The 14,882-nt window shown below is 42.1% G+C and overlaps 1 protein-coding gene across 6 annotated transcripts in view; it reads right to left on the bottom strand.

Annotated features, from left to right (window-relative positions):
• LRRC8B (leucine rich repeat containing 8 VRAC subunit B) overlaps positions 1 to 14,882 on the bottom strand; it is an 82,361-nt gene that overhangs the window by 42,441 nt on the left and 25,038 nt on the right. The window contains exon 2 of one of the 6 annotated variants that reach the window (XM_066268605.1): positions 13,431 to 13,541. The exons of the other annotated variants lie outside the window; for them this stretch is intronic. The gene's annotated coding sequence lies outside the window, so the exon portion shown is untranslated. The remainder of the gene's footprint in view (positions 1 to 13,430; positions 13,542 to 14,882) is intronic. 6 annotated transcript variants of the gene reach the window in all.

The raw sequence follows: 14,882 nt of genomic DNA, 5'->3' as shown, positions 1-14,882 counted from the left end.
AGTAACAGAGTAGTAGTTGTATCTAAAATGAATCTTTTACAGGTTGGCTTTAAAGTATTATCATGTAAAAAGAAACCAGGTTGGATATTAGGGGGTTTGGCTCTCCACCTAAATTAGTAATTTCCATGCCATATTTTGCAATAGATCACATGACTCCAGTGACCACTCCAGTGTTGGCACAGATGCAAAAATACGGCACCAACCAATCCAAGGTAAAGGCAGGTTTACACACTGTATGGTTCTCCACACAGCCAGGAGGTGGTCGGTTCTAAGTATAAACTTCAAAACTGTACAAAAATAAGGTTTTGATTTTATTTCACTTTTCATACATTCAATATGATTATAAGCCTCCTGATTTGCTCTTCATTATTATAAAGACAACATAATGTCTCAAGAAGAGGTGGGGAATATCTGGCAATAGAACAATGGAAAAAGAGCTATGCAGCTTGTTTTATTGACTCTTACTATTTCCTGTCCAGGAATGCTCGAGTTTGACCCCAAATGGCTGGGCTGACTGAAAAATATATTCTGTAATCACTGTGACCATCACTCACTTGAGAACAGCTGGGATAGGAAGAGAGGATGCTTCACCATGTGGCTCACTGGGGGGCAACCTTCCAAGACAGTATGGCCACCTCTAACCTCACTCACACTGCCCAGGGCATAGATTTTGATACAGTTTCAACTACAGGGGAAGGGATTTTCAAAGCCTCTTGCTTTGCTTCTATCTACATGTTACTGGTGTCTATGTTCCCAGATGCTGGGAATTATTACAGAAGTTTTCTTCTATCTCCTGGTCAGCAAGAGTCGTGATTGTAGCCGTCAATTCTGGGAATACATACATTGCTCCTCCTGCTGACGTGTTGCTTTGGAAATGTTCTAAGCTGCTTTAGGCAAGTGCAGACTGCCCAATTTTACTTTACTTTTATGCCTTTGCTTTTGCCAACCCCGAGGGCCCATGCTGCTGATTGACTGAAGCTTCAGCTTCTTCACTCCCCCCACAGGGTGAGTGAGAGGTGGGGGCTGGCTTTCCATGGGTGCAGTGTGAAGTGTGCCCGGACAGGAGTCCCAGGTTGTCTCCACCCCAACCGCACTGGCTTAGGCAAATCATTCACCCAATCCCAGCCTTCCCGTCCTCAGCTGTACAATATGGACAATCACACTAATATCACCCTAAGAGTTGATATTAGTGGTAGAATAATTACTGTGGAAGTACTTTGAAATCATTGAAGGGGCACATAAATGTAAAGGGGAAGTCATAAAGAAAGCCATTTCTTTGCTGGTAAATTAACTAAAAGAGGACGGCCTCGGAACATTATCATAAACTGAAACAAAACAACCCATGAAGTGAGCTTGAGTTGCCTTCACTTTGGTTCCAAGGAAACCAAAGAGCAAGTGTTACAAGGTCACTGACACCTCCTAACATTTAAATCCTACTACAAAGTCAAAAAGATCTTCGCAAAAAGGCCCAGGGGTCCAGGCAGAACTACGTGGCCCAAACAACACAGAACTGCACTGTGAGAGGATAACCTGAGTAAAAAGTTATTCTCTGAATCAACCTTGCAATAATGGACTGATAATGGACCGTTTACATTCTATCAGTTTGGACTGGAGAGAGAGAGAGAGAGAGAGAGAGAGAGAGAGAGAAGAAGAAGAAGAAGAAGGAGGAGGAGGAGGAGGAGGAGGAGGAGGAGGAGAGGGGGAGGAGGAGAGGGGGAGGAGGAAGAGGAGGAGAAAGAGAAGAAAAAGAAGAAAAACACTCTGCTTCTCTGCCCAGCCCAGCGAAGACCTTTTATTTATTTTTTATTTTTTTATTTACATGAGCGGAGAGGAGATAGGCAGACTCCTGCATGCACCCTGACTGGGCTCCACCCAGCGACCCCAGTCCTCAACCAATGCTTGAGTATTGAGCTATTTTTAGCACCCAAAGCTGACGTGCTTGGACCAACTGAGCTATTTTAGCACCCAGGGCCACACTCAAACTAATCAAACCACTAGCTGAGGGAGAGGAAAAGAGAAAGGGGAGAGGGAGGGGAGGAGAGGAGGAGCAGATGATAGCTTCTGCTGTGTGCTCCAACTGGAAATCAAACCAGGATGTCTAGCTGTTACTCTATCCACTGAGCCACTGGCCAGGGCCAAAAAGACCTTTTAAAACACTGTAGTCCATCAACACTGCTTATCTCTTCATGCTCCTACTTTCCCTGAAATAACATGTGGTGAGTGAAGCACTAGGCAAGAATACTATAAGAGAAACAGGTCAGTTTTGAAAAACCAGGTTCTTATGTCATCTATTATTTTAAGTAAGAAGTTCACTCTCACCTTGGTGTCAAATCAACGCTTCATATTTGCAAGTGGGTTAATGACTGCTGGCCAGGCTCGCTGGTTTCTGTTTGCTCCTCTACTGCAGCAGAACAAAGTCTGGTTTACATTTAGGATAAACACAGCGGGGTGTCTTTTCCTCTGACATGATTTTCTCTCACGTGAACTGGGTGTCTTACAGCGCAATCCTATTCTGACATGAGTTAGTGTCAGATACAACATGTTTAAGGGTTCAGTCCCACAAGACTGTTCCCACTTCAGACACGAGTCACAAGTCCCGGTATCCAGACTACTTACCCTTCTGTCTGACTTGATGACAAATTCAGGAGTTCCCACAACCACCTCCTTGAGTTTAATAATTCACTAGAACATAGAACAACTCACAGAACTAAGGACAACACTTTACCTCGTATTACTGTTTTATTAGAAAGGATACAACTCAGGAAAGGCCAAATGGAAGAGATGCACAGGACAAGGTGTTCTGTGGAGGGATGGGGGGAGTTCCCAGCCCCTCTCCAAGTATGCCACCCTCCCAGCACCTCAATCTGTCCACCAAGCTGGAGTCTCCCTAATCCTGTTAATTTAGGGGTGTTTATGAAAGTTTCATTATTTAGGCATGACTGATTAAATTGCTGCCCATTGGTTATTGAAAATCTCAAGCCCCTCTCCTCTTTTCAGAGGTCAGGGGTAGACTGAAAGTTCCAATCCTCATGACTGGTTCCTCCGGGGACCAGTCGCCATCTTGATGCTATCTGGAAGCCCACCATGAGTCCCTTCATTAGCATAAACTCAGGTAGGGTTGGTAGGGGCTCATTATGAATATCAAAAGATGCTCCCTACCAGGACATGCCAAGGGTTTTAGGAACTCTGTGCCAGGTACCAGAGACAAAGACCAAATAAGAATAGTCTCACACAAGAGCTAGTTCTTTTTTTTTTTTTTTCATTTTTCCGAAGCTGGAAACGGGGAGGCAGTCAGACAGACTCCCGCATGCGCCCGACTGGGATCCACCCGGCAGGCCCACCAGGGGGCGATGCTTTGCCCCTCTGGGGCATCGCTCTGTTGCATCCAGAGCCATTCTAGCGCCACAGAGGCCACAGAGCCATCCCCAGCGCCCGGGCCATCTTTGCTCCAATGGAGCCTCGCTGCGGGAGGGGAAGAGAGAGACAGAGAGGAAGGAGAGGGGGAGGGGTGGAGAAACAAATGGGCGCCTCTCCTGTGTGCCCTGGCCGGGAATCGAACCCGGTACTCCTGCATGCCAGGCCGATGCTCTACCACTGAGCCAACCAGCCAGGGCCAAGAGCTAATTCTTATATAAAGTAGTTGCAATTTGAAACAGTGCCAAGCAGTCCACATAGAAGCTCAAGCTTACCAAACAGGGCAGACATTTAAGCCATTGCCATCCCAAGTAAAGGCCATATAGAAATTACTTTCTAAAGAATGTCCTCCCTGCCCTCTCCAACCAGGCTCTTCACAACATGCTCTTTTAGTTCCCCATCCCTTGTTTCATAGCTCTTATCACCCACCTTCATCTGATTTTTTGATTAAAAGTTTATTTCTCTCCCAGTAAACTATAAGCTCTATGAGGTCTGTTCTACAAGTATCATGCTCATCATTGTACACCCAGGGCTTAGCAGGCAGGAGCTGCTATTAAACATTAATGAACAAGTGTTGGAGAGGTAGTGGAGAAAAAAGAACTGTTGGTGGGAATGTAAACTGGTACAGCCAGTATGGAAGACAGTATGGTTGTTCCTCAAAAAAATAGGAATAGAACTTAGCAAGCCCTCTTTTTGGTATCCACCTGAAAAGTTTGAAAACATTTATTTTTAAAGATATATGTACCTCTATGTTCACTGCAACATTATTCATGATGGCCAAGGCATGGAAACAACAAAAGTGTCCTTCGATAGCAGATTGGATAAAGAAGATATGATACTTATTACAATGGAATGCTACTCAGCCATAAGAAAAGATGCAATACTGCAGTGTTTTTTAACCTGCCATCCATAGACCAGTGTGCCAGAAATTTCGTATTGATTCCAAGAGTGTTAACCACCCTGCTGTTCTATGAAGATTAGAGACCCAATGATCTTAGTCGAATTTGCTTATGCTCAGGGTGATTTTTGCCTTAGTGGTCCCTGAAATAATCCTCCTATTTTTACTGGTTCTCAAGTGTAAAAAGGTTGAAAACCACTGAAATACTGCCTGTCATTTGCAACATGAACAGACCTTGAGAATATCATGCTAAGTGAACTAAGTCAAATAGAAAGCAATAAATAAACAAACAGTAAAAGCAAACAAAAACAAAAATTTATAGACACAGACAATAGTATGGTTATTACCAGAGGAAAGAGTGTTAAGGGGGTAGTAAAGGATAAAAGGTGTCAAATATATGGTGGTGGAAGATGATTTGACTTTGGGTGGTGGACACACAAGACAATACACAGATTCATATCAGAAATATATACTTGAAACCTAGATGATCTTATTAACCAACAACACTACAATAAATGCAATAAAAATATTTTAAATTAACAAACAAAACAATAAAAATTAGACTCCCTTGTTTGGAGCAAACACCACAATACTTCCTGTTATAGCTACATCATTTTATCTTCAATCCACCAAACTCTACATGACACACAAGGGTACCTGAATTCTTTAGCAAGTGAAGACTCCACTTGAGCCCTATCAGCAGAGAAGAGATGGGATTTAGCTCAGCCACAGCATTAGGAATAATTAAAGGCTGCTCAGGGCATACTGCAGTGATGGAGTAGGATCAGGTTTCTAAAAAAACCCCACAAATAACTAACTAATGGGAATCAGGTAGAATGCCTACATTTCAAAGGTAGCAGGTAGGGTTTCTGCACATTGCACTTCAGAACTCAGCAGGATCCTGTAGCTTGATTTGGTGTTAGTTAGCAAAAGACAGAAACTGAGTTCTCCCTGGGAATTGTAGGTCTGATGGCTTCCCAGAGGACAAAAGCCACATTCCCCATCTGAAAGTTTAACACATGACTTTTAAATCAGGGTTGGGCTTTGTCTGGCTTAGTGACAAATTCAGCTGCACAACATGCATAATCTCTAGTCAAACTTAAGTTTCTCCTTTGTGCATAACAAATGAGCTACATGTTATTTCTTAGCAACCCAACTTGAAAGGCAGAAAGATTGTGCCAAGACAGCTTATGGTATGTTTTTTTTCTTTTTCCTGTATCTTTTTTTTCCTTAACCACCACAAGAAATAATATTTTTCTATTTATATTTGACAACACCATCTGTTTTTACTGTGGAAAATCTTATCTATTCAAGGAAGGCAATAATTTCATCACTGTGAGATGAATAGAGTTAGAAATAAAGATAACACTAGGTACCACCAACATTGTATTGGCCAGAAAAGTGGTTCCCAATAGAAAGTTGTAAGGTCGGCGGATAATGGGAAGAAAGGTCAGACCCGCGAACTTTGGCTAGGACCGCCCACAACCAAGGGCGCCAAAAGAGGCTTCACAGGAACCCTTTGGAAAAAAGCGACCGTCTGCCAGCCAGTGAGATTTCACCACGTCATATTAGCTTGACCACCCTAGGGACCCTTTAAATATCTCCCACACGGGTCACCACTTGCAACTTCCCTGGCCTCCATCTTTCCCCGGAGCCAGGGAACCTCACCAGGTGGGATGCGCTCTGTACTAAATAAAGCCTTTGCTATTCCACACTTTGTGGCTCCAGCCCCCTTCCTTCCTTCTCGGCGGGGAAAAATACCTTACAAAAGTTGTAAGAGGAACGTCTTATCGTGCATCCACTCCGACACCAGGTGTGCTCAACAATCATGGCCTGGCTTCTGCTAGATGCCAAGCATCGTCCAAGATGCTACAGGGCGATAGAAAAGTGTCAAGCTAAGACAGGACCCTCAAAAGGAGTTTATGCTTTGGTAAAATAAGGCATAAATATAAGAAAAATTGAACAAATAGATTGCATACTTGCGTCTTAAGGCAATATATACCCAAGGAATAATAATGAAAGCATAGGAGTTATAAGTTGGGCCAAGAAAGAGCAGATAGGCCCTGGCCGGTTGGCTCAGCGGTAGAGCGTCGGCCTAGCGTGCGGAGGACCCGGGTTCGATTCCCGGCCAGGGCACATAGGAGAAGCGCCCATTTGCTTCTCCACCCCTCCGCCGCGCTTTCCTCTCTGTCTCTCTCTTCCCCTCCCGCAGCCAGGGCTCCATTGGAGCCAAGATGGCCCGGGCGCTGGGCATGGCTCTGTGGCCTCTGCCTCAGGCGCTAGAGTGGCTCTGGTCGCAATATGGCGACGCCCAGGATGGGCAGAGCATCGCCCCCTGGGGGGCAGAGCACCGCCCCTGGTGGGCGTGCCGGGTGGATCCCGGTCGGGCACATGCGGGAGTCTGTCTGACTGTCTCTCCCTGTTTCCAGCTTCAGAAAAATGAAAAAAAAAAAAAAAAAAAAAGAAAGAGCAGATAATTTATATAGGGGGAGGTGAAAGAATAAGGTAAGGTGTTCATAGGGCACATAATATTTTATGTGGAGCAATGGGGGAACAAAGAAGGTAGGAGGAAGCCAAGGTGAATTTAAGGAGTTAGTGATGACACATATAAATGGAGTGGTATTTCTGAGACAAATAATGAAGATTATGAAGTTGATTAGGGTCAAATATTAAAGAAAATCTGGAATGTTAGGCTAAGAACTATTTAAGACATAGCTCAGACCTTAGCATATAACAGCCACCCAAGAAATGGCTGAAGTAAAAATTTCACTTTTAGAATAGCCGGATATTCTCATGAGAGCAGAAATGAATTTAGATTTGATCATACAATCAGTAGGGAATTACAGATGGTATCTGAGCAGGGGGTCTCATGGGAACAAAATCTTTAAGAACATATTATTGTATATTAAGGTCTCATGGAAAAAATACCTTTAAGGACACATTATTGTATACTAGGGAAATTAATTTGAAAGCATCAGGAAGGGAGTTAGAGAATGAGAGCAGGAAGCCTAATTCTGCATTAGGGCATCATCTTGTAAAATAAAACAAAAATAAAATTAAAAATTAAAGTAGAAATTTTCAAGTAGAAAAAGTTATACTTAAAAAATCAAACTATCAGATTAGCCAGTAAAATGATGCAACTGAACAAAACATTTAGATTTTAAGGAAGCAGATTTTTTCCAGCAAGTCTTAATTGATATTTTCCAAAGAGAAATGGATTTCATTAGGTTTTTTTTTTTTTTTTTCCATTTTTCTGAAGCTGGAAACAGGGAGAGACAGTCAGACTCCCGCATGCGCCCGACCGGGATCCACCCAGCGCTCCCACCAGGGGCGACGCTCTGCCCATCCTGGGCGTCGCCATGTTGCGACCAGAGCCACTCTAGCGCCTGAGGCAGAGGCCACAGAGCCATCCCCAGCGCCCGGGCCATCTTTGCTCCAATGGAGCCTTGGCTGCGGGAGGGGAAGAGAGACAGGGAGGAAAGCACGGCGGAGGGGTGGAGAAGCAAATGGGCGCTTCTCCTGTGTGCCCTGGCCAGGAATCGAACCCGGGTCCTCCGCACGCTAGGCCGATGCTCTACCGCTGAGCCAACCAGCCAGGGCTGTTTTGTTTTTTTTTAATTTGTTTGTTTGCTTTACACTAGGTGGTACCTGAACATTTTGGGGTAAAATATATGACTTTTCAAATTAATAGCCAAAGATTTCATGCCATATCACACAAGAACAGTTATTTAAAACACACAAAAGGCTGCCAGATGTGCCAGTGGCCATGCTAAACACACCATTAGCAAGCCATCATCTTAAGAATATACTGGGCCCTTCTCCTGGAAAAGTCATTAGGCACTGTCACTCACCATGCAATTAAACCTTGGTTTAAAATCAAGTTACAATTACTGTAATTATGGGCCAACATTTCATTTGTTTCACAACTGGTGCTTACTCAAACAGTGCTGTAGATGACTTCACCACAAGGTAACTTAATTAAATCCAGTGCCAAAGATTTTTTTCTTTTTTACAGTATTTTCTTTAAGCAACTGATTTACAAGTTTAGGCATCAGAAATCTTATTTCTATAAAAATTACTATGTGAACTATATATATCTAAATCAAACCAAAGTGCTTTCACCTATCATAAAACAAGTTTCTTCTCTCAAACATTTTATTTAAACATTGCCCAGCAACAGGCTTGTGTGGACAAACCAGGAAGTGAAAATAACTAAGATCCCATTGTGAAAGCCTAGTAAAATGAAAGAACACATTTGGAATTAGCTGAATGTATTTCATTTAAAAATACATTCCCTTAGAAACACCCATTTAATGAAAGCAATGATATGCGGAATTTCAAAAGCATACGGCTTCGTTTTGTTGTTTGGCTATTTTCCCACTCTGCTATGCAGGTATGTTTTCATAGCCAGGCTGGCTCAGCTGAAGCGCCAGCCCTCACCCAGCCCACCTGGGGACTGGAGAGCGGCCCTCACCCAGCCCACCTGGGGACTGGAGAGCGGCCCTCACCCAGCCCACCTGGGGACTGGAGAGCGGCCCTCACCCAGCCCACCTGGGGACTGGAGAGCGGCCCTCACCCAGCCCACCTGGGGACTGGAGAGCGGCCCTCACCCAGCCCACCTGGGGACTGGAGAGCGGCCCTCACCCAGCCCACCTGGGGACTGGAGAACAGGCATAAGCTATCATCTTCATGCTAGAAAATCTAACTTTCAATGAAACAATTGAAATCTTCAATGATTTATTTTGGAGAAACGAGTAACAGGCAAATCCCATTTCTCTCAGTTGTTTTGCTGTGATTACTATCATTCTCTTTATTCTATTGTAAATGATTAAGTTCTTAAAAACAAGAATCATTTTTTTTTTCTGTTTGACTAGTTTGCTTTTTAGCTGAGTAGAAAGACTCAGTGATCTAGGGATAGTAACAGTTATAAGAAGTATCTAATCATTATTTTTATTGTCCAAGGATAGTTTATCAATCAAGACTTCTCACAATTTTTATCTCCCTTATAAGATGGATACTCGGCAGAATCATAAATTCCTGCATTCCACTACCATATCCTTTATTCTCAGGGAGCCACGTGTGAGAAGGGAGCTAGAAGACACCTGTGCAAAAATAAAATAAATTCTCATTTAATGATTATTCTTTATTTTTCATTGTAAGTGGGATTTGAGTAAGTTTACTATTATATATAATGCAACACTTTTCTAGATAATTTCCTAGCAATCTAAATAATTAAGGTAGTTCCTGATTTCCTATCTATGATTTCAGCAAATTATCAGGCACGCCCATCAAACACTACTGCACAGATACATGCAAATGTGAATATCAGTGCCACTTTGCAGACAAGGCCAACACACTGCTGTTACATGAGTATGAAATTCAAAATGAAAAAAGAAACTATGAATAAATGTCAGCGGTGACAGACAAAACCATTGACATGCATATGTGAATATAAACATTCTGTGGGTGTGCACGCATAATGGTATGAAAATTATGTGGATACTGAATTCAACAAACATTTGAGAGCCTGCTCTGTGTAAGAACTATGTTATTCCTAAGAAACTGAGGTAGTTCTATCACTATTGTCTAAAAAGGTTGAAGAATGTACCTAGGAGGTCTAAATCCTGAGCTTGTCTTTGGACACAAAAGAAATCAGTGTTGGGGCAGGCCAGTCCCTTATCAGTCTGCTTCTCTCTGGCCACCCCATTTTCTTCCTGTTACTCTATCCCTGTACCAAATACTATTCTATACTTTCACTATAGCGCCTGATACTTGTAAGCATTGGAGTCTCTTGACAGAAGCAAGTTCAGTGAATATCTGCTATGGTGTGGGCTGAACAGGACAAGAACGAATAATATTCAGTAAATGAGAAATGTATCTTGGTACTTCACCTTATATATTACCCTTAAAACACTCATAAAAGATGGGAAGTATACACAAGGTGAAAAGGGAACAAGAAAATGTACAAGGATTAAACTGTATAGGTGAAACAACAAGCTAGAGCTGCATAATGTTTTAAAGTTTTTGGAGCATTTCCCCCCCATAAGTCATTTAAACCATGCACTTGAGTTTATGACAAGGGTACCAGCTCTGAGAGAAGAAATAAAATTAAGCTGCCGAAATCACACGTCTAGAAATCAAGAGCTTAATGACAGAACTGACACCAAACTTTCAGTGTATTCTCCCCACCACCTGAAGCTGCCTCTCACAAAGGTCAGGTTACATACAGTGCAGGGACTGGGGACAGCAGCATGGGTGATGTGCACCCTGAGCCTTAAGGCACATGCAGGAGCTGGATCAGAAAGAACTCCAGCTGGGGAAAGGCAAGAGCAGAGAGGTCTTAAATGAGGAAGAGCAATGAGGCAGCAGGTCTCACTGAGGAGAGAATCTTTATAGTCAGAGGGAGATGACTTCACAAATAAGTGAGGTAGTGAGCTCATTTAGGACTTAAGATTATAGAATGAAGTGTGTGAGTCTTGACTTGACTCACAAAAGAAAATAATGAGTGATTCTGAAACAGAATGCAAGTGACATTTTATGACAATTAAATTGGTAGAGCACTGAGCTTCACTGGGGCAGCAGACTGGAGGGGGACAGAATGAAAGCAAGGGAATCAGGCAGGACCCAACTGCAGTTCAGTAAAGGAAAGGAGTGAGGAGTAGCAGGGAGGGGACGGTCAGTGAGAATGACCAGGAATGAAGGAATTTAAGTAGTAACAGGTGAAGGGGAACAAAGTTTTGCCTCCTTGAAGCTGCCCTTTTGGGATATTGACTTTAAGCAGTTAAGAAAGAAAACTCAGGAAGAACCTTGGACCCTCCCCTCTTTCCTGCCCAAGAGATCAAAATAGAAAAAAACCTGCTTCAGGATGATCTTAGAATGCTGCCTTAGCCTCATCTGAATTAAATGTGGTAAATAAGGGGGCTTCAGGCAGGTGACTGGGAGCGAGATACCCCTGTGTCCCATGTTTCTGTGCCTTGAAGCATGAATTTTTGTGCCATGTGTGTCTGCTCTTTCTCAACTACTTATAAAACACTCATTCTCACTTCTGAAATCTAACACCCTGCCCCCTTTTCTCCTTTGTCATATATATTCAATATTGTTTCGCTGTCTTTGGAATGTTCATGCTAATGTGAATTCCCCATGCACAAATATTACAAATTGCTGTTCTCCTGTTAATGTTTCTGTTCATTTGATTATTAGCTCAGCCAGAGAAACTTCAAAGGTGGCAAGATCAGAAAGAACAACTCCACTTAGGGAAAGGCAAGAATTAATTTTTAACTCCTATGCAGGAAAATTTGACAAGTACTGGCTAATGGGAGAGGCAAAGAAAGGACGGAGGAACCAAGTTGGGCTGGTGAAAGGCTCTAGCATCAAATTCTAGTTAATATTCCAATGTTCACTGGACGACCAAAGAGCAATCTGTTGAATTTTGCTCTTTCACTTTGAATCAAGAATGATTTATTAACATAATTAAGATTTTATATCCTTATTAGGGGTTTGTCATGTTGAAGTTTTGACTGAGTACTGCTCTCAAGAGTAAACCCAGTGGGAAAGCTAAAGATGAGATGAAAAGGCCATTTAGGGGCCCTGGCTGGCTGGCTCAGTGGAGAGAGCGTTGGCCTGGTGTATAGACGTCCCAGGTTCGATCTCTGGTCAAGGCACACATGAGAAGTGACCATCTGTTTCTCTTTCCCTCCCTCTCTCCCTTCTCTCTCTCTCCCTCTTGCAGCCAGTGGCTTGATTGTTTCGAGCATCAGTCTCAAACAGGGTTGGTAGGTGGCCCAGACTGGGTTGGTGGGTAGATCCCACTTGGGACACATGCAGCAGTTTGTCTATGTACCCTCCTCTCCCTTAAAAAAAAAAGGCCACTTAGTATTCACACCATAAAGACACATGGGTACAATGCTATAGAATCAAAAAAGATTTTTATGCAAGGGCTTGACATAATCTGGTCAGTGTGAAATTTGAAATTTAGAAATTTAGAATCTGCCTTTTTGATAGGAGCATGGAGGATTCATTAGAAGGTTGAAATGTATGATATAGGTGGAAGATCAGATCACTAATAGTCCACGGAATAAAACGAGAAAGAAGGCGTGAACTACAAAGTAACTGGGTGTGAGAAGGGGGGGGGGATCAATGATTTTTAAGCATTTTTACGTACCGTCACTTTTAAAAACTTTTAAGCAGGTACTGTGCTAAATAGTTTATGGGCATGGATTCTAGAGTTGTCAGGTATTAATCAGAGGGAGTGGCTGTCTAGATGTTAAGAACAAGAGGCAGGAGTTAAAGACAAGTAACCACCCTAGTTTTGGCCAGAGTCAATGGTGAAAATTGGTCAGTGGAGGTTGATGAATATGATTTTTAAAATGCCAAGTTTGTGGTACCTGTGGGCAATTGAGGTGGTGAGGTCTGGTAGGCAGCTGAAAATACAAACTGGAGTTCTAGGGAGATGAGAACATATGAATGAGTTTGCTAAGACCGCTCATTTTTGCTACTGACTCTAACCAATGTTCTGTTTAAAGGCTTGCACTTGGAAATTTTGGAGAATATAAGTTATTTAAAATAAAGAACTAAATGTAGCCTAAATCCCTTCTCATGTAAAGGAGTTTACATAATACCTTTATTCCCCAAAATTTCCATTTAATGATGAGCAACTTAAATTTTTATAAAGGCAATCAAGTTGCCCAAGAAGTCTTATGTCAGGGGTCCCCAAACTTTTTACACAGGGGGCCAGTTCACTGTCCCTCAGACTGTTGGAGGGCCGGACTATAAAAAAAAACCTATGAACAAATCCCTATGTGCACTGCATATATCTTATTTTAAAGTAAAAAAAAAAAAAAAAAAAGGGAACAAATACAATATTTAAAATAAAGAACAAGTAAATTTCAATCAACAAACTGACCAGTATTTCAATGGGAACTATGCTCCTCTCACTGACCACCAATGAAAGAGGTGCCCCTTCCGGAAGTGCGGCAGGGGCCGGATAAATGGCCTCAGAGGGCCGCATGTGGCCCGCGGGCCGTAGTTTGGGGACCCGTCTTATGTTATGGACCACATACACACACACACACACACACACACACACACGCACGCACGCACGCACACTCACACACCCCACCTCTTTGAATGGCTTCTACTTGTCCTGCCCAGCTGGAGGTAAACAGCGTTGGAAGCCTCCTTGTGGTGTGGTGGGAGTCCATTGCCATCCTGGTCATAAACAGCCAATTCTCTAAGAAATATGTAAGGGCATATTTTCTTTATTTTACTTCAGTGTAAAAAGGCTGCTCCCTCTTGAGACCACACTATTTCAATTTTAATTTGTGCTCCAAAGTTACTGGTTGTAGATACAGTGAATATATTCAGTTAATCAATAGAGTTAATAGAAACAAGAAGGAATTTCAGATGTGGTTTTATATTTTTAATAATACTAATCTTGGCTAGCTTTAATAGAGCTAGAAAATGTATCCTTGGGGAATCTAATTCTGAAGAATATTTCCTATTTTGATTTTCTCTATGGAATTTATCTCTGTTTAATGTACTACATAATTATTGTCTATTTTCTGTGTCTACCCACTGAGCAAACTTGAAGGACACAGGGTTTCTATCTGTAGGGTTCACTGATATATTCCCAGCACTTAGCCTAGATAGTAGGAGCTCAATAAATAATTGAGAGTGAATAAATCAGTCCTGTGATTAGTATACTTCATGAACTTATCATGTCTTTTTCCTTAGCAATCATGACTCAATCTCCTTGCTCCAATTTAATCTTGAACCATGATTTCTCTTTATATACTCCAAAGAAATTCTTTTCTGACCTATATTGTGGTGGGGCCTGCAGTGCATTGACGAGGTTATCAATTCAAAGACATTAACATGGGAAAAACTGTAGCCAAGTGTCAAAGCCTCCCAGGTTCTCCAGGTGATTCCTTCACCTCTGTCTTATGAGTTACGATTTCTCTCCTACCCACCCTACTTTGACTTCTGGTTTCCTGATCTCAGTTCCTATTTCAGCATCTGTTTCAGTCTAGGCTTCCTTTTGGTACTCTGACCTCAGGTTACCTGAGTGTAACATCTGTTGTTTCATTGCTTGACACTTTGATTTTTTGTGCATGTGTAAACTTAGAGAAGGGTCACAGCCTGAATTTCTGGACAGATCAGAGACTCACAAAACTTAAAATCACAAGGCAGATATTATGAACTACTTTCCCTCTCAAGGTTCTTATTGTCCGTTGCTCTCCCCATTATAAAATCTAATAATTTCACTACCCTGTTTGATGGGATAGTCACAGTGACCACTTCCATTTCTTACTCAACATAATTTGTTTTCCTGGTCAACTGGATTTAGATAATATAAATTATTAAACATTCAAAGACAAGAAAAAGCTATTATTACACTAAAAATTTACATTAAAAATGAAATAAAAAGAACTTTGAAATTAGAAAAAAATGTTTTCTAAGTAATTTATGCTACAACTTTTCCATTTGCTACCTAGATATATGTCAGAAAAATACATTGTGCTTGTGCACTTTGTGTGCAATGTGGCCAGTGTATAGCGTAGGCTATGGCTTC

The sequence above is a fragment of the Saccopteryx bilineata genome, chromosome 3 (assembly GCF_036850765.1).
Source record: "Saccopteryx bilineata isolate mSacBil1 chromosome 3, mSacBil1_pri_phased_curated, whole genome shotgun sequence".
NCBI lineage: Eukaryota > Metazoa > Chordata > Mammalia > Chiroptera > Emballonuridae > Saccopteryx > Saccopteryx bilineata.
Note: the sequence above shows the minus strand (reverse complement) of the source record. Positions and strands in the feature narration are given on the sequence as shown.